Raw genomic sequence first — 20,881 nt, forward strand, 5'->3', positions numbered from 1 at the left:
TTCCTTGCAAGAAGCATTGGGATGGGATTATAGAGATGATCCCTGGAGAGTAGAATGAGGAAGCTGGTCCATTTTTCTCTGCCTTATTTTCAGTTTTGTCTTCTGACTTCATAGTATTGGCAAGATTTCCCACAAAGATTGAAGGAGCAGCAAAATTCACTTAGTGCTACTGCAAATATATACAATATACAAGACTTAGGGCCTTGTTACACCTACCTTTTGCCCCACTCTGTCCAGCTAGAGACCTGTGCTTTAATGCTCTGTATCAGAGGGGCCCTTTTTTCTTTCCCCACAAAAACCAACTCTTTAAAGCTGAATCAGAGCAAACGTCAATTTGGGTTTTCTGCAGATTGACGTTTGATCTGATTGAGATTTAAAGAGTGGGTTTTCACAGGGAAAGCTCTGGAACAATAAAACCCCCAAACCCGGTGCTTGGACAGGGAGCTTTAAATCACGAACCATGCCTGGAAAGAGCAAAGAAAAGTGTGAATAAGCCCCAAAACTAGTCAGATACCCCTTCTTTTTCTTTCCCGGCCCACAACTGATTCCCCCCAATGCAACCATTTCTAAAAACCTTTAGTTCCTACTCACATTACACGAGGAGCCTGACTGACTGAAGTTGCTTCAGCAGAAATGTTGTTGTCATAACTGCTAATTCATTCAAAGCTATGGTAATGCTTGTCCTGATATATTGAACTAGGACTTATTTCATGCTTTCAGAAGTGGGAGTAGTAGTAGCAGTAGCAAAGTGTTTCTTCTGTTTTTGTCTCTAGAGGCCTACAGGAAATCTAGGTAGCAGAACCAATGCAAATACTGTATCATAAAATACAGTATGTAAGATATGTTTATGTGGTTGCCACCTAGTGACCAAAGGGCAAAAGTGTTTCTTTGAGGAAAAAAGTTGGAACTGCACACCCTCAAGGCTTGTTTCTTTTCTGGGGAATGGTTCCAAGATGGGTGCCAGACTGATAGCGGTACCTCAGAAGCCAAGAAATAAAACCAGTTTGTTCATTTTTAGTGTATTTCTTCATCTTCATGTATTTAGTGTAGCCTAAATACATTAAAGTACAAATAGTCAAAAGAACCAAAAAGCACTAATACAAAACGTCAAATGCAATGACATTTAAAGGAGCAGTGGTCAGGAGGTGGGGTGGGAGAGAAATCAATTTAAAGGCCACCAAAAGAATTGTCTTCAGTTTCTGGCGAGAGGCACTGAAGATGGCGACTGATGGATCTTGATCAGGAGGAAATGGAGGCGTTAAACCTTTCCCTTGACAAATACGAACACCCTGTACTTGCAGGAATGCACACCCCATTCTTTAAATTCTGATAAAATTAAATTTCATTCCTCACACTTTACACAGAGATACAGGCGCAAACAGGCACCAGGCCTAATACATTTTTATTCACTACGGCCTTTGGTAACTTAGCTGGCCTCTGTAAAGTGGTGCCCACCATTATCTGGGGTAGGGACTTGGATTATTGAACATTTTGGGGATTTTGTATTATTATTATTAGGTAGTGGGTGGACATAGCAGACGACACAGAGATTTCTCCAAGTACAGTGGTACCTCGGGTTACGTACACTTCAGGTTACATACGCTTCAGGTTACAGACTCCGCTAACCCAGAAATATTACCTCGGGTTAAGAACTTTACCTCAGGATGAGAACAGAAATCGTGCTCTGGCGGCACAGCATGAAGCCCCATTAGCTAACGTGGTGCTTCAGGTTAAGAACAGTTTCAGGTTAAGAACGGACCTCCAGAATGAATTAAGTTCTTAACCCGAGGTACCACTATATTTCTTTATAAGTAAGCTAGAACTGAACTGAACAGCAAACAGCTCAGCCGGCCTGCTTTTATAGGCAGCTGGCTGTCAACACTGTAACAACAACAGCTCAGGGTTTCCCGCCTAAATTAACGTACGTGGACCTGAGTGAAAACTACCGGTATATACACAATACCCCCTGGTGGCCAGGGTGAGAACTTCAATACATAACATTATTATTTTTAACTTCTCAGCTGTTGTATTTTCTTGTCATTTTGAGTCTTTTTCATTGTGTAAAAAGTGATAATGATGATGATGTTGATGAAGAAAACAAAACAAAACAGAGCTGCCCAATTATATCTAGTTTATGATTGACAGAGTTGTGTCCTAGAAGAGGTATCTTCAATGTTTTTGGACCCAGGACCCACTTTTAACCCAAACATACATTTAGGAACTGTTTCTTAATCTTTTGCCATATATTTGTGTGATGGTAGTATTCCTGTTGCAACCTACCTTGGATTAGGTCACAACCCAGTAGTTGGTCCTGACTTACCAATCAGTAACAAAAAGTATATTTCCTGGCCTTTAACATATGAGATGTATGGTTTCAGGGCCCACCATATTCCCAATGACTGCACTCCGTTTTCAACTCTGTATTTTAAATTGTTGTAACCCAACCAGGGGCCTGCTGGTGAAGGGCAGGTCATATTTTTAAAACAGCAACAATAATATTCAATACTTCCTTGGGTTGTTGTCATTACTGATGCTTTCTTTGACGTACTCCCAATAAGTTTTTGAGAAACACCAGGGTTCTCCAGAACACAGTCAAATGTTACTTTACTAAGAGATTTCAGTGAGATGTCCAATTATAATCTCCCTGTGTTTCTCCATACCAGAAGACTAACTAAACGATGGGAACCTCAGACTTGTAGAATGTGGCCTCTGAATGAAGGACTTCATAAATCTGCCAACTGAAAGTGCTTAAAAGTTTTTAATAACGATTGAACCATAATCCTAAGGAATAACATGCGATCTGGTATAGATTTTACCATAATTGCATGTATAATTCAGAACAGATGACATTCAAGATCAGGTTGCTTCTTGCATATGTGACATATAAAAAAATATTTCATGGGGATTTGAGCGGTTACAGAAGTCAGTTTTCCACTGTCCAGTTCTCACTCATTCCAAACGTGTGATATCAATTATGTATTTATTTGATTAAGATTATTCCTCTGTTTAAACAACAACAAAATCTTCATAATTCCATTAAATATGAGTATATGGCATGAAAAGGCATGCAGGTGTTTAGTTTTGGTGCAATGCATGAATGGAAGATGTCAGCATGTAAACTTGGATTTGCCTTATTGCTCCCTGCCATAGTTCTCAGCCCTTCTTTTAATGAAAAAGAAAGAAAGAAAAGGAAATAGTGTAGGGTAGGGAACTGCTGTGTGAGAAACTGAAGAGGCCAGATGTCGAAGTGGGTTTTCTGAGTGTTCACACTTGGCTCCTCTGTATTATTGCCCATTTCCCCCCATATATTACTAGCTTCATTTTGGGAATCATTTGTAAGAATGATCCTCAGGCCCTGACTGGATATCTAGGAACGCAGGAAGCTGTCTTTGCAAAACAAATGCTCTATCCCTGAGCTATGACCCTTCCTCAAAACGTAATGTGATTCTTGTCACTCGGTATCTCTGCCTATTTTGGCCTTCCTAGCCCTTTCATCTGCCCTCTTCCATCAGCTTCTATATGGCATACCTGGCATCTTGCTTGCTGTAACAGGTGAGGGGAAGAGGAGGGACAGATGACAGGGGCCAGGGCAGCAGGCATGGCAGCCACATCTCATGTTTCTTTGGGAACTTTAAATCAATCCCTCAGTGACAGAGCACATGTTTAGCAGGCACAAGCTCCAGGGTGTATTAATTTAAAAGATTTTTATACCGCTGTCACAGCAGTTTGAAGAATCAAAACAACATTCAATAAAAGAGCACAAATCAATTACTCCCCCATCACAAGACAATTTCAATAAAACAGCAATGATAGTAAAACAGCAGTAAAGACAGCTCAGTCAATGGTACAAGAGCAAGAAGCAATCAGAACAAAAAAGAATGCTCCTCCACTCTGAAAAAAACAGTAAGAGGGAGGCGGAATTAACCTCTCTTGAAAGGAAGTGCCAGAATATTAAAGGCCACCACAGAGAAGGCCTTGCTCCTTATAGAGACTGCCCGGGTCTTTACATAAAATGGAACCTTGGGCAGGGCCACCTCAAGGGATTTAGGGCTGGGATCCTATATGAGATGAAATGTCCCATGAAAAAACCAAAACCCAAGATATTGAGTGGGTTTAAAGATCGAAACAGCAATTTTGGACCAGTTGCTGGGAAGCATAAAGAGAGAGAGTGCTTTGTACTCATTTCCTGCTTGTGGACTTCTTGTAGGCACCTGGTTTGTTGCTATGGAAAGACCAGGTGGGCATTCAGTCCTGTCCAGTAGAGCTCTTCTTATGGCCCAGAAGTGCAGCTGCTTCAAGAGAAGCAAGATATGAGAACATAAGAAGAGTTTGCTGGGTCAGGCCAATTGCTCTTCTAGTCCAGCAGCTCCTCCTCACAGTGACCAACCAGATGCCTGTGGGAAATTGACAAACAGGACCAATCATGGCTGGTATACATTGATATGAATATGTCTGTTCATCCAACCTGGTTGCCATCACTGCCTCCTTCTTTGAGAGCCAATTCCATAGTGGAAAATCCATTTGGACTAATCAACACGTGGGTTACTGCCTTCGGCACTAGATAAAGCTTCTCAACCATTTTCAACGGCTGCCCAACACAGAGAGCTTGTGCACTAGTCTGGATGTCACCAAAGCATGAATAAGCCATCCCTGGATATCTAGTTAAAGGATCTGAGTAGATTTGGGGTGAGGGGAGTCCTCTGGCTGAGACACTGAAAGCTATAGACCAATGCAGACAGTCCTAGGCTAGTTGGACCAGTAATCTGACCCAGTTAAGACAACGTTATATGTTAAGGCAGAACATGTAAATTGAGGTTGTAACTCTGTCCTACCTCTCTTGCATCAAATTATTCCATTTAAGAGGCTGCCTCCAGCTTAAATTCTGGGTGACAGAGATGGTAGCTTGTTCAGTGTGGTGGGTTGCTCATAGGAAAATGTTTTATACTGAGTCAGATCACTGGTCTATCTAGCCCAATATTGCCAGCACTGAGTGGCAGCAAATTTCCAGTATTTCAGACAGCAGATATTCTCAGCCCTATCGGGAGACCCTGGGGATTGAACCTGGGACCTTCTGCATGCAAGACAGATGCACTACCACTGAGCTACAGTCTTCCTTATGGATTCCTCTAGCCCTGGCACCCCACATTCTTGTCTCTTTCCTGCCTTCCCATGGATATTTAATTGTGTGTGAATATTTTAGCAAGGAAGGTAGCATATGCTAAACTAGGTCAAAAGGAAGATTTATGATGCTGTCGTGTGTAGCTTACAGGGTGGGGGAGAGAAACCTTATGCTTCGGGCATCAGTTCAAATTTTTCCTGCCACTGTTCTTGAAGTGTGTTTTCTGCTTTTGTTTTATTCAGCACATTTATGGAATATGTTTATTTATTAATGAAAAAACAAAAACAAATTAAAAGCAAACATCACTGATATATTCATCTTTCCCCCCCTTTCTTTTTAATAAACCCTTATAGAAAGTATGTCTCTTAAGCCTTTTGGGTGTTTGGGTTTATAAATTGGTATTTGAAGAGATTGGCTAGTTAGCAGAACACAGTCACACCTTCTGGGTTCTTATAAATAAATTAATTGAGGCTGAGATATTCCAAACCATTTCAGCTCCGAATGGAATCAGGTTTGCATACCTAACTCCCTTATTAAGCAGCATTTGAAAGTCTCACCCTAAAGCAATGTTCTGCAGAGGTGACGAAAAAGGGATGAGGACCGTGGAAGTGTTCATTCTTTTCATATTCATCTGGGCTTGCTTTCCCCTCTGTTCTGAGAAAAGCAGTGTGTCCTTGCACGGGCTTGCTTAGGGTGATATCAGCAGCACTTTACAATTCCAGGAAGACAGAGGCAAGGGAGCTCTAATGAATATGTTAGCATGAAATTTATACTTGCAGCCACCTGCTATCCAGTCAGCTGTGTTAATGCCTGGCACAACCTCAATCCCAGAGAGACTTCCTGTCTCCCCCGCGCCTGCAGAAGTCAAGTCACTTTCTCTAATGCATTTTGAGCCACCTGTAGACCTGTCCAGCTGTGTAAATTGCATTGCAACAAACCTTCTAAGCCAGCCTGAAAAGAAGTCGCTTCCAAATATATTTTCCCACCTTCACAGAGATTAAAAAGACAGGGTCTTTTTTATTTTGTCCCAAATTGTAAACACGGGTGAGTCAGTCGTCCAGTTTGTTGTTTAGTACCTTACAAAGGTTATACTAGACTGAATTAAAATAAACCACAGCCAGATCCTAAATTTGTTCAGTAGTACATAGTTAGTCAGTGCGGAGCAATTCTGACCTTGTTCCCCAGTGAGTTACCCCATAGGTGGATTTAGGGCAGCGTGACTGGTTCCACTGCACTGGGTGCTGACCCTGCGCCACAGGGCATTGCAACTAGGACATAGTGAATTGAGCAGAATAGAAGGCGGTGTGTGTGCGTGTGTGCGTGCCAAATTCCAGCCTTGCACAGGGTGCTACTGAAATCTGAAAAACCAAAGTCCACCTCTTGCAATCCTAACTCAGAAGTAGGTCCTAGTAAATTCAGTGGTGCTTATTCCCAGGTAATTTAATGAATACCAGCCATGGTGGAGCCCAATTGGATCAGGACTGCAGTGTTCCTGGGAGATGGGGTCTGACTCTGTACCATTTCCCACTGAACGTTACTCCACGCTCCCATTTGCCTTTGAAACAGCAGTGTGTGCCATGGTCCCAGTCCCAGGTACCTTCCACAACTTCTTTTACACATACACACACGTGTTAGGGGATAAACAGGTTGTGACTGAATAGACTACTAATATTTATTAACTGAATTACTTTGATAGATGCACAGTTAAACTATGAAATGAATGAAGGTATAGTTAAACAGATTTGAAGATGAGTATGATATTATGCTACATTAATCTATATATAAAGCACTTGCAAGTTTCACAATCAGACTTCACTCCAAAAGATGTAGAACATCTAGCTGAGAATTTAAAAATTAATCATCAGATAAAATAAATAAAAGACTATATTTAACTACAGACCGGCTATTAGCATGAGATTAGTAAACCAAATGAGATAAAATTTATAATTTAATCTATTATTGAAATATAGCAAAGCAGTCTGAATGACTCGAGCAACTCTTTTCTCTAAAGTTCACTGCCTTTCTTCCTTTCCCCTTTCAGCGCAAATTCAGTAAGTTGCAGAATGATGAATGGAAGCATCCCACGGAGAAATATTTAAATTGTCACATTAGAAAAGTCATAAAGTAAGTAGTAAAATGCAGATGAAAAAGAGGCAAGTAAAAGGGAGTAAATTGAAAATGGCTTGCTTGATGGTGCAATTGAAAGACATTGCCAAATCACTGTTTATTTGTAACATGTTTTGTTCAGCAATTGGAACCACCTTTGGTTACAAACAAGAACGTTTTCAGTGATTTAATATTCTAGTCCTATTTAGTATGAATATTTCTCCACTCTGAACAAGAGTTATGAGTACCTTTGCATCTGGTTAAGTCTTTAGTCGTGTGGCTTTCTATTGTATACAGTATATTTTGTTTTGCTCATCTATGGTTATCCAGTCCACAACTTCAGGATAGAACAGGCTGCACATTAAGATAAATTTTAAGAAACAGGGGGGACGGGGGGGGGGGACCCTCTTATTTCTACCTCCCAAGCTTGTGTTTCAGTGTATTTAACTACTTATTAACTATCCTTAGGCAATAACCATGCCCCCTGAAGAGCTTCTCATATGCAAGTTCCTTAGAAATGAAGGGGTGATGTTTAAAAGCACAGCTGTTCTCTCTGGTTTATTACAACAGAGCCCAGGCAGAAATTCCAGCTCCATTGCATCTGGTACCTGTCAAGCAGGTATTGTGGCATGTGGAAACAGGAGCTGAAAAGAGGCTGGCACTGGCAGGGGGGCAAGTATGCGTTGTGCAACCCACACATTGCTTTGGAATTTGCTTTGTTCTAGCAGACCCTCCAAGTGTCCCTATTTTCCAGAGGCACCCCTGATTTAGAGAAGTTATCCTGGTTTCTGATTTGATCCAACCCCTGAGCCATCTGAAGGCAATCCTGTATAGGGAAGTTTTTTAAATGTTTACTGTTTTATTATGTTTTTTATATATGTTGGGAAATGCCCAGAGTGGCTGGGGCAACCCAGTAAAATGTGTGGGGTATAAATGGTAAAAGTATCATTATGGAATGTGATGTCCCTATTTTCATCAGAGAAATGTCAGAAGGTATGTTCTAGTCCAGGGGTCAGCAAACTTTTTCAGCAGGGGGCCACTGTCCCTCAGACCTTTTGGGGGGCCGGACCATATTTTGAAAAACAAAACAAAACATATTCCTATTCCCCACAAATAACCCAGAGATGCATTTTAAATAAAAAGACACATTCTGCTCAGGTAAAAACACAGATTCCCGGACCATCTACAGGCTGGATTTAGAAGGCAATTGGGCCGCATCTGGCCCCCGAGCCTTAGTTTGCCTACCCATGTTCTAGTCCTTTCGCCATGATAAGCAGGGCCAGCCCAATACATTTTGGCACCTGAGGTGGATCTCCAACTGGCAACCTTCCTCACCTTGCCTCATGGGTGGGCTGGCCCTGCAGATAAGGTTCATATGATGGACGGTCAGTTAAAGGGACTTAGGAGGTCACAATTCATTCTGAGAGGGAAGTGGACAGGGGAGAAGGATAACTCAAGTAAGGGACTGCCTTGCCCCTCAGAATGTGCTGTTTTTCAATAGCTGCCATAGAACTTCGGGGACAAGTGTGTGTATGTGAGGGTGAGCCACCTATATCTTTCATTGCTTGTGACCTGCACACAATGGAAAATCATGGATATGTCATTGGGGCAAGCTGGAATACATGCTGCAAGCACATTTAGGGCTAAGCTTGCTTCATGTTTTGTACCAGCGGCATTAAATTGGACAAACAGACAAGAGTTTTGGAGATAGTGTCATTTGAAGCACATACAATGCATCATATAGATAGAACCCATTGCAGCGGTGCAGTTTTCTCACCTGTTATATTGGTTGAAGAGAGGCATACACTTTTAGGGAACTTGTGGCCCTCCAGGCTGGCTTTCAAGGTTCAACAGCTAATACAATAATTCCCTAACTATCTTAGCTGCTGCCCTTCCTGTGACCTTTGTGTGACCCACTTACGCTCTGCCGCAAAGCCTTTGGTTTCTTCAGCCAATTGGTAGCCAGAAGCAGGAAACGGGTCACTGTATGAGTTAGGCCTTCCTGTAGAAATGCCTTTGATGCTCCTGCGTGGGTTTGCTGATTGTTCCCTGATGACAAAACATGAAAAGGTGATGGCGTGCAAGTCGTAGTCAAAATACAACTGACAGTAAAGGATGGCCTCCTAGGCAGGAGAGTCGGGAAGGAAGGAAGACAAACAAATCTAAAATTAGTATCAAAGAGAGTGTGGTGTTTCTGCGCCTTCCTGTGCTTATGCTCGAATTAGCTTAGATTTATATAGCCAGTTGTGGCTCTCTCTCTAACTACGAAGCCCTGCAGATGTAAGGTTTGGGAGAGCATAAAAATGTCACCCAAACATCCGTTTGTGAAACGATACATGTGAAACCTTAATAATTTAAATGTTCTGGCGAGCAAGGAAAATGTGAGTCAAGGGAATATATTCCAGGCCAAAACAAAAATTAGGATGATTGTGTTTTGCTGGAGGGAAAACTGCATTATTATTATTTTTAAAAAAGCTGGATGGAAAAGAAGGATGTGCTCTTGCACTTTTAACAGTGGGGTAAAAGGGGGAGTTTAAGCAGGTGTCATGGAAGCTGCACCTGCTGAAATTCTTCTCTCCTACGCAACAATAAAAGACACAATAGGTTCTTGATATTTTCCATCTGGCGACCTCACCTCACTTGCACAGCATACTGTTTTAACATGAAATATTGCTACCTTACTTTCCATATGGATGTATAGGAAGGACTGGGGGTGGTATGAGGATTTTCTGACAAGAGCAGGTAGATTGCTATGGGTTGGGCAAATGCCAGAGAGGAGGGGCCTTAGAAACATGGCCAAAAATGGAGGAAAATATGGCGGTATTACCAGCAAGACCCCCTGACATGCAAGCAACTGTAATCCTGTTAGTGGCCCATATATTTCAAAGCTGTGTTGAATCTGGCACGTTAAGGTTAACTTGAAAGTAGCAGGGAGCTGTTGAGTAAAAGAAGCTAATCTTGATTCTTGAAATTCAGTTCTCATATCTGAGTCTTTCATTTGACCTTCCTTTAAAGAAATAAAAATAAAAATGCGTCAGCCCAGGAGAGAAGTTGCTTTTTAAGAAGCCTAAGAAATAATGGCCACAACTGGTGATTGGATGAACACAATGAGAATGAAGATAAAGAACTGGAAGTCTGATCTTTTCTTTTGCCCTCATAAAGAAGCTCGGAACACCACAGTGGTGCCTGAACTCATAAATAAAGCACAAAAGAGACTTGAACCTTGGTCTTCAACAGCGCAAGGTAAAATGTCATTGCATGAGATATTTTTACATGATTGGTTATTGCAAATGTCTAACCAGCTCCCCCCCCCTTTAAAGGTTTCACTCTTGGACACTGTAGGGAATTTGGATTTTCCTTATGCAGAGTTTCTCCAGCTGCACCTTGAGTGACTCGTTTATATCACTTTTTCAAAAAAAAAAAAAAAAAAAGGGAGATTATAATCCTGATAAGTAGTTTTTGTCACATTCAAGTGCTAGAGGGCTTCCTTTGTAAAAGATTCTTTCAAATATGTTTGCTCAAATCTGAGATCTAAGAAGCACAATAAAATATATTTAACTGTAGTAATTCTAATGCCTGACAAGCATTAGAATGTGTTTGTATAACTGTATGAATAAGTGTTGTATAAAGACTAAACAGTATTTTCCAATCAGGCATAAATTACTTTTAATTACAAAGTTGTTTACATGCCTTGTTCACTCTTACAACACTGGTGTGTGTGTGTGTGTGTGAGAGAGAGAGAGAGAGAGAGAGAGAGAGAGGAGATGAGATCAATTTTTGCATTTTGTAGGTCAGAAACAGCCCACGAGTCCTGACTGAAGTGGGATGTGAACTCTGCTTTGTGCGCTGTAGTTATAGTTGTTTCAAAGTGCTGCCTTGTGCTTTGGGGGGGAAAGAGCATAATCACTGAATCGGAGAAATTGCAATTTAAAGATTTAATCAGGCAAAGAATTACACCTGAATAGAACAAATTTAACAGTAAACATTTAGTAGGTATGGCTTTTAATTTAACAGATCTATTTGGAGGCTGCAGGTGGGCGGGCGATTCATCTCTTTGAATTCTACCGCCATGCAAAAGCTCAAGCAACCATTCCGCATGTAGTAAGTAGTACACCAGGGAGAAGGTTTTAGCATAGTTTCCCTTGCTCCAATGTTTACCCCATGCAGTCTACCCTATGAAGAGAGCTTTAGTTTTAAGATGAAGAGCATTCAAAAGGACAACTTTGTGTTCCTGCAATCTGACATGGCATATTTCACAATGGAATCACTTCAGTCTACTGCTTCACTGGTGGACTTCTTCACATCCATCAGTCACCCACCATGCAAGAAACCAAGTGATGCTGTGCCTTAGGAGAAGTCAACCCTAGGAGAGTTTGTCAAGGTTCCTCAAAGGCCTGCAAGCATCAGGGATGTTCAATCAATGAGCCCAAAGCTTGGGGGTGGAGAATAAAAATAAATTCTTAGAACAGCAATGTGGAGTCATTGACCTTCCAGGTGGCCCAATGGGGCTGCTGCAAGTGGAGTCCAACATCTGGAGATCCACAGGTTTCCCATCCCTAGAGATGCAAATGGTGGATTCTTTGCAGATCTCAGAAGAAACAAACAGAGGTTTGGAAGTACGTGTTGCACACAGTTTTCTTACATCCATATTTTGGTTTAATGTGGCTTGTGAGCCCCTTGTGCCTCCTTTAATTTCCCCTTGTTCCTGCAGCATTGTCTGCCAACTACTGCTGTCCCAGAAGTCCGCTTACCTTCCCCGGTGGGCGGTGTTGCGGCTGGGCATCCGGGACCTCTTAGTGATCTGGCTGGGAGGTGGAGGAATGCCGCCCTCATTGCACTGACTCCGGCCCTGCCATGTGCCCGGCTGTTGAATTGTCACAGCTGGGGGCATGGTCGTGGGCTGTTTAAACCATGGCACGGCTGGGGGGCTTCCTCCTTTCGTCTCCTCGCCAGATCTCCCAGCCCACCTGCCCCCTTTTAATGCGTTGTTATAACAGCGACTTTGCTATGGACAAATGCCGGCCACCATATTGGTGGGGCCAGGTAGGAATTTTTCCACTTGGCAGATTAGCACCAGCCATTTGGTTTTCACCTACCTTGTAGCAATCATCACAACTTTGTAAGGTTAGGCATTGGGTAAGCCTTTGTTTATGGTTGTAGTCTCTGCCTGCCCCTCCTCGATAAGGGTATCCTGTTAAAGGGATCCGGGGGTGTTGATCCTGTCCAAAGCCTGGACGTAGGCTAGGGCCATGCCACAACCCCAACGGGGACCCCACAGGGTGTCCCGATTTGACGTATGTCATAGGGCTCCCCCTACTGGTGGCTTACACTTAGTGAGACTCCCTGAAGACAGGCAGGAGTCGGGATATAGCCTGGTTTTACCCAATGCCTAAGCCAAACCGCTGACATTTGTAACCAATCAAGTTGTGGCCTAATTTATCCCATAAACATAAATATTCCTACGAAAGAGCCCTACAAAAATGGCTCCTCATGAGGCCGGAGGAACATCGCCCAGCTATTGTTTTATTGATTTAATATGCTGTCAACCGCAGATTTTTATTAAAAATATAAAGCGGTATAGAAATTAAAATTTTTGTGTGTGTGTGTGTGTGTGTCTGTGTTTATTATCTAAAGCTGGGGTGCCCAAACTTTTTTCAAAGAGGGCAAGATTTGATGAAGTGAACATGTTGTTGACCTTTTTTTAGGATTGAAGTTGTTGAGCTTCATTTTCTTATTCAAACTGTCAAAACATAGGGAACCTCTGGGGAATTAAAGGAGGCTCAAATCATTCAGAATCCACATTAAGATGAGGTATAGACAGGCTCTCAGGGTTATGGCTAATGCTAGTTCTACTCAGAGTAAAAAGGTAAAGGTACCCCTGACCATTAGGTCCTGTCGTGGACCACTCTGGGGTTTGCGCACTCGTCTCGCTTTACTGGCCGAGGGAGCTGGCTTTTGTCCGCAGACAGCTTCAAGGTCATGTGGCCAGCATGACTAAGCCACTTCTGGTGAACCAGAGCAGCGCACGGAAACACCGTTTACCTTCCCGCTAGAGCGGTACCTATTTATCTATTTGCACTTTGACGTGCTTTCAAACTGCTAGGTGGGTAGGAGCTGGGACCAAACAACGGGAGCTCACCCCGTCACAAGGATTTGAACTGCCGACCTCCTGATCGGCAAGCCCTAGGCTCTGTGGTTTAGACCACGCGCGTCCCATTCTACTCAGAGTCGACCCATTTAAATTAATGGGCATGACTAACTCAGGGTCATTGATTTCCAGAGGTTTAGGACTTAGTTGCATACAACCTTAAAATCTGAAGACTAAGTTAAAGATTTGATGTAAACTGTTCTTTAACAGCGCTCTGATCCAGTTGCTTGCATTTATGTGCATATGTTTCAGATCTGTGGCATGGCATGGCGTTAATTTTTTTATTTTTTTTGCAGGTGAATCAATGGCTTAAAGAGTCTTAAAAGCCCTTTCAGCATCTAACATCAGGAACAGAGTTGTATACTTTCAAATGACAACAGTGCCTGATTGCCTTTTTTCCCCCTGGGAAAAAAGGGGGCAATTGTGTTCTTCTTGTTAACACAACTGCTTACAGCTTTCTTTTGGGCTGTCTGGCTGATGACAAAAAGAGACGGATTGTGCTGCCAGGTCTGGTGCTTTTGTGCTGTTAAATAGATTTGTGAAGCTTTTTTCTAGTATCAGGGGAGGTCAGGAAATTAAAATTAGCAGGGTTAAACTAGAAAATAGCTTCTTGGAGAAATGTAGAAGAGGAGAAGATGGCGTAAGATCAGGAAATTCCAGATAAGAGCTCATTTTGATCTGTGGTAGCAAAAGAGAAGTACTGCAACTTCTTAGAGACTCACAGGCTGGATTTGGGAGTTCACACAATTATAATTGCTTGAAGAATCCCTGATTGTGTTGCATCTTCATCATCTGGCCTCAACACCTTTCATGCATTGGAAGAGGAGGAAGAGGATGTGAAGCTGGGAACCTGCTGTATATGTGCAGCCTTCCTGCATGATTTAGACCTCCGTGTGACGTTGGAACCCTCTGTGGTCAGGTTCAAAATCAAACAGTGTGCCTTTATGAATGGAGTAGGCGTCCTTCTTTAGAAGAACTTCTGCCCCAGTGAGTGGATGAGTTGATGAGGTTGCTGACTCCACACTCCCATGATTCTAGTTGGATATTAATGCCTGAACAGAGCAGCTTGATGAATGCATGTTTGTTGCCCATTGATTGTGACACCCAATAGTTACTCTTCAAATGTGAGTTAACCCTCGCAGAGTAATCACCGTAGACTGAACACAATGACAAAGACCTTTCTGTTTCACCCGGCATCTTAAGGAAGTTGTACTATGCCTATTTAAGGAACTTAGATTTTTTGTTTTGAACACCATATCAATTTATGGTTTTATTGGTCTGGCCTATGGACAAAATTTGATCTGTTTCAATTTGGACTGCAAAGCCCTTTTCTCCACGTGACATGCTCCTGTGCCACACCTGTTGTCATATGGAAAACTCAATCATGCAGCTGATCCCTGCAGAAAGTCTGGGAAGGAAGGAAGGAAGGAAGGAAGGAAGGAAGGAAGGAAGGAAGGAACAAGCAAGCAAGCAAGCATTGATTAGTTCCACCTCAGGTTCAGATTATTATTACCTTTTAAAATCCTGTTTTGCTTCTAAGATGTGCAAGGTGGTGTGCATAGAGAAGAAGAGTTTGGATTTGATATCCCACCTTTCACTCCCCTTCAGGAGTCTCAAAGCGGCTAACAATCTCCTTTCCCTTCCTCCCCCACAACAAACACTCTGTGAGGTGAGTGGGGCTGAGAGACTTCAAAGAAGTGTGACTGGCCCAAGGTCACCCAGCAGCTGCATGTGGAGGAGTGGAGACGCGAACCCGGTTCCCCAGATTACGTGACTACCGCTCTTAACCACTACACCACACTAGCTTCACAATAACTCTGTGAGGTAAATTGGGCTAGCAGACGGCAAATTGGTTTCAAGGGCATTTAATGTGCTTCATGGTTGAGGGGGGATCTGAACCTGGGTCTGTTTGGTTTAGCTGCTACACCACACTAGCCCAGAGAGAGACATTTCATTCATGGCAGGAGCTTTTGTAGGCAAAAATATGCTTTGTCACGTACGCGAGGTGACGGGTTTATGCACACACACACATTTGGATCATGACACACAGGAAGAGAGGTAAACTTAACACGCTGAAACATAAAGATAACAGCAAAGTCTACAATCTGAGGCAGGTATGCTAAGCAGGATTGCAGTGCACAACAAAAAAAGTCAGATGGTGCTCTCTATCTCATTCCTAAAATCACCAACAACCCTCAAGTTCCATCTGTAAGTATTACCTGAAGGCAGGTAGATAACCACGACAGAAGAACACTGTCCGTTTGACAACAGATAATGTGAACACTGACGATTATGCATTACTGTTATTGATCGGCCGCTGAAAGGCAGGGGCTGCGCCTTGGGTTTGGATAATCAGCTCCGCTTTTATCTCTGAAGACGCCATAAGGTCTGTCGATCCTTGGAACTTGGGTTCCTAACAGCTGCCTGGTGGCTTGAAGCAACAGGAATTGACAAGGCAGGAGGCGATGGGCTCGTTCTTGCAACCAAGGTTCCCAGTTATTTCAGAGTTGTTATTCCCAGGGTTCTTATCTGAAGATAACCCGTAGGCATCCACTGAAAGTATTCCAGGATGTTTCTGTCATACTGCTGGCTATCACGGCTCCTATACTGGGCACTTGGAATGGATGCAGATGGGCTATTTCATCACACATTGAATTTTTCATTTATTTCTGGAATGTGAGCTGCCTTCCTAATGCAAGTTGCTCAAATCTGTTTTCAGCAATACCCTCCATGAATAGCAGTGTTTTTCTTACTACTTAGCACCCAGGTTAGGGAGCCTGTGTCCCTCCAGAGGATGCTGGACTCCACCTCTGATTATTCATGACCATTGGCCATGGTTGTTGAGGCTTATGGGAGTTGGAATCCAACAACTTCTGCACTTGATATGTGTTGAAATTCTTGACTGTGCTGGACAGCATTAACTTTGTAAGTGGTTCTCTGACTCCATCTTCTTTATTTATTTAATTTTTTACAGAACAGATCCACTAAGGATCAGAGATTGGAGAGAAATTCAATTCAGTTTGCATGTAACAATGAGTTTAACTAATTTACATTTTACGAAACACAGCTATCCTTTGACATTCGCACTTTTCTGAATTTTGCAATGCAGTTCTCCAGCCAAGTATTCTGTGCAGAAATGCCTATAACAGGGTAAAGTGTGCCTGTAGATGCATATATTAGGGAGAAGAACATACAAAAATACAGTGTGTTAGGAGAAATTGCTTTAAGAAATGTGTGCATTAGCAGAATGTGTATATATCAGGATAAATTTGCACTGAACTGCTGATGACTTTTCACAAGGACTTTTTTTTTTAATGGAAATGTGGTGAAGAGTGGAAAAGTGAGAAACTGAAAGAAACAAAAATGGACATTTTCAACTATCTCTAAATATGAGAGAAAATATTTATGGTAATATTTACACAACTTCATGTCCCAGGATGAAAAAGAGACAAACTGGAAGACTTTGGTGTTGGTGTGGTTTGCTGATATTCTTTTTAATGCACAGGTATCCACTTTTGAACTTCTGATTGACTTCTCACTCTGTAATTAAATAAGGGGTCAGGGTGAGTCTAAGGCGTTATCCCAACAGAGCCAATGGTATTAAGCTGTTCCACTTAAGACTTCAAGTTGGTGGTAGTGTTTCTTCTGACTCATAGTATAGTGAAGCTGCTTTTTAGCTGTGCTCCACTTGCTATTGAATGACTATCCTATTTCCATAATGGCAGTTATCAGGGCATAGTAGCAAATAGGAACAAGACAATATTGATGCTTGGATTGTACTTTTCAAGGAACAGACATTTTGTAGCAAATGCTCACATTCCTTGAAGATGCTTGTCAAGTGCGAACACATCTTGTCAAGCAGATGTTTAATAGGTGTGAAAAGCACAAGATTTAACAACAAAAGAACATATGCCCAACTCTTCCTCCCGCCCACCTCACTCTTCCAGAGCTTAAAAATAAACTCATCTGCACAGTGTTTCTCTTCTTAGCTGTGAAAGAATGAAATAGGCTGCCACTTACAGGTGTTTTTGTTTGTATCTCTCAAATCAGTGGACTGAAAGCCTAGGTTAATCGCTTGGAGTGTTCTTATGAGAGGGAAACATTTGCCTAATGCTGGGGTTGCCAAAGGGGTGGCTGGGTTGGGTTGTGTGCTTGCTTGTGGGTGTGATACTCGCGGCAGTTTCTCCAGTTTGCAAAAGTGCCACTTTTTTATTACCAAAGTAGCTGATGACCAGGGACGCGGGTGGCGCTGTGGGTAAAAGCCTCAGCGCCTAGGGCTTGCCGATCGAAAGGTCGGCGGTTCGAATCCCCGCGGCGGGGTGCGCTCCCATTGTTCGGTCCCAGCGCCTGCCAACCTAGCAGTTCGAAAGCACCCCCCCTGGTGCAAGTAGATAAATAGGGACCGCTTACTAGCGGGAAGGTAAACGGCGTTCCGTGTGCGGCTCTGGCTCGCCAGAGCAGCGATGTCACGCTGGCCACGTGACCCGGAAGTGTCTCCGGACAGCGCTGGCCCCTGGCCTCTTGAGTGAGATGGGCGCACAACCCTAGAGTCTGTCAATAGTGGCCCGTACGGGCAGGGGTACCTTTACCTTTTTAGCTGATGACCATTAGCAATGCAATACAAAAATAAGATAATATCAATAAGATAAAATCCAGAATAAACCAAGCAAGTAACCACAAAATACAAAGAAAGTATTAAAGCACCAGCGAGCAATGTAAGATTTTTGAAAGTAAACAAAACAAAACCAGAGACAAATAAATGAATAAATAAATGAATATGTTCCCTCCACCAATCCAAAAGCAGGCAGGAAAGATGTGCTTCTCTTGGGAGGCTATTCCAAATCTTGGGTACTACAGCCAAAAACAGCCTCTCCTGGGTATCATGGTGTAGTGGCGTGAAGAAGAGTTTGGATTTGATATCCTGCTTTATCTCTACCCAAAGGAGTCTCAAAGCGGCTAACATTCTCCTTTCCCTTCCTCCCCCACAACAAACACTCTGTGAGGTGAGTGGGGCTGAGAGACTTCAGAGGAGTGTGACTGGCCCAAGGTCATCCAGCAGCTGCATGTGGAGGAGCGGAGACGCGAACCTGGTTCACCAGATTACGAGGCTACTGCTCTTAACCACTACACCACACTGGCTCTCACCATACTTCTCATATGTTCTCCCTTCACTGTTTGATGAAGTCTGCCTCTGAATAGTAGCCCTCAGGCAAAAAAATGTTTCTCACTACTTCTACCTACCGGGGAACTTGTGACCCTCCAGAGCTCATACTCCATCTTCCAGCATCCTTGCCCTTTGTCCATGCTGGCTGAAGCTGACTGGAGTTGGAGTCTAGCAACTTCTGGAGGCGCTCCATCCCTAAGGCAACGGGCAGAGCCTCTGAGACTAAACCTGGAAGCCCTGCTTTTTGCCTGTAACCCTCATTTGTGCTCTGCAGACTGCTTCTTGAAATGTCAAATGACAATAAGCTGTTCATACAGTGACCTTATCAATGTAATCCATTCAGCACTTCTGACCTGCAGCTGATGTCTATCGGAGCGAGAGCGACGCAGTCATTACTGTGCAGTGTCTTCCTCGAAGTGTGTCAGGGCTAATTCAAAACGAATGCTCGGATGAGATTCCTAATTCTCATGCATGGAAGGCAAGTGAGACAAAATAGAGGCGAAGGCCACTTGTGGGTAACACCTGCCTTTGGATTCATCACAGTGGAAGGTTTAGTATCCTAACTCTGACCATTCCATCTTAGTTTTGGGGATGGTACACAGGCAAGTTGCAAAGCAGTTTTCACGAGGAATGCATTTCCTGCGCCTATAAAACCTCCTTGTGAAACCTACTTTGGCAAACAGCTCTGTCCCATGCATATCTAAGAAGTAAGTCCTATGCAGTTCAGTGGGACTTATTCCCAGAGAAGTGAGAGGACAGCAGCCTAAGTGTACAGTCAATGTGAAAATGATTCTTTTTCACTCACTATTTCTCATGAGGAACTTAGCATCAGATGGCATTCTTAGCATCTCTTGGGGGGGGGGGAGCCTAATATAACCCAGGTCCCAAACTGCAGACTACATTATTGATCCATCGTAACCTTAGCAATTACACCTGAAAGCAGCACCCCAACACCTGCTCCACAGAACAGTGTTTTTTCCTGTAACCAAGCAATTACAAACTTTGCAGTCTTAAAAATTCCAGACTCCTTCAATGGGCCTGTCTGGCATGGGTGGTAGGCAGAACCATTAACACCTAAATATATGCTAATACATACCTTCTTTATTTCGGTCCAAAGACCCACAAAAGCATTCTCAAAAGCAAAATAAATCAGAAATGCAGGGAAAGGATTCCAAGGCAGTCACTATGTTTTATCCAGAGCATGTAGGATTCTATTTCTTATTACTTCCGAGAGGAATTTAGCCACGGCCAGGATAGTATCATTTGACATATCCCCAAGGAGGTACTTAAGGTAAAAGGTTTCGGATTTTCCAGTTAAGCTTACCAATAGGGGTTTAATTAATTGAACCCTGGCTTATTTGAACTGCTCACGGTGTAGTAGGATATGCCTCATAGAGTCGACACCCTGAGAACATAAGCAGGGTATGCCAGACAACCTGCCATTTAGTACTTCTGATGGAAATACATTTTGTCTGGCTTTGGTGAATAATCGGCCATAGTTAGGTACAGACAGATTCATGAAATACAATGGTAACTGAAAATCATGGTCATAGTGGATTCCAGGTCCACATGTTACATAAGATCTAGAGCAAAGATCGCTGTATGAAATATCCCATAACCTCTGCCTCAGGGGATTTGAGGGTAATATTGTAGCCCACATGATGTAAAAAGACTGCCAATTTGCAGTGCAGGGACAGCAATCCCTTGCAGACATGATTTCCAGACAGGGCTGTCACCATTCTTGGAGAGGGCAGACACCCTGTCCTTTTAAGCTGCTGCATAGCAGACAGCACTCTGACATGTGTTTTTACAACCTTGGAGCAAAAGCTTCACCTGTTGATTGCTCACCTGCCCTGTACCTGTCATCAGCAGAAGTGCCTAGCCAGGGCAAAGGTGGCAACCCTATTAATACAAGGATTTAGGGTTGTTTTTTTGTCGTCTCCCCCCCCCCTTCAGTACATTGTCTTAGTTTGGATCCATTTAGCATCCCTCTGTTTCCTCTAATGCCCAGTGACATGTTTTATTATGTAATGCCCTGCAGTTGGCACTTGTGCTCAGTAGTCGAATGAGATTTGAGCCCTCACAAAGCAGGGCAGTAATGTATGCATGGACTGTGCCAGTGCGGAGACTATCTGTTGTAAAAATGGCTTTGATACCTTCTAAGCGGAGTTAGCTGCCAAAAATCCTGTAACAATGAAATATCATTTCAAAGCTGCCAGGCCCTTCCATCCCCCCCTTCTGCACCCAGCTCTCCATTCCCCAAAGCTCTGTAAGTACAAGGAGCCCTTAATGAGGAGCTGAAGATCATTATGTATGCAGGTGCAAAATGACAATGACAAGGATT

The 20,881-nt window shown here is 43.0% G+C and overlaps 1 long non-coding RNA gene across 2 annotated transcripts; it reads left to right on the top strand.

The window, feature by feature from the left end:
* The first annotated feature begins 592 nt into the window (after positions 1–592).
* LOC310661128 lies at positions 593–16,740 on the top strand. Of its 2 annotated transcripts, XR_014503751.1 has the most exons (6): positions 593–1,372; positions 7,161–7,243; positions 10,241–10,468; positions 11,720–11,833; positions 13,670–13,880; positions 16,348–16,740. It is a non-coding gene; the product is annotated as an uncharacterized lncRNA (long non-coding RNA). The 2 variants fall into 2 exon arrangements; XR_014503752.1 differs by lacking the exons at positions 11,720–11,833; positions 13,670–13,880.
* The last annotated feature ends 4,141 nt before the right edge of the window (positions 16,741–20,881 follow it).

This window comes from Podarcis tiliguerta (assembly GCF_965153285.1).
Source record: "Podarcis tiliguerta genome assembly, chromosome: 12".
Classification (NCBI taxonomy): domain Eukaryota; kingdom Metazoa; phylum Chordata; class Lepidosauria; order Squamata; family Lacertidae; genus Podarcis; species Podarcis tiliguerta.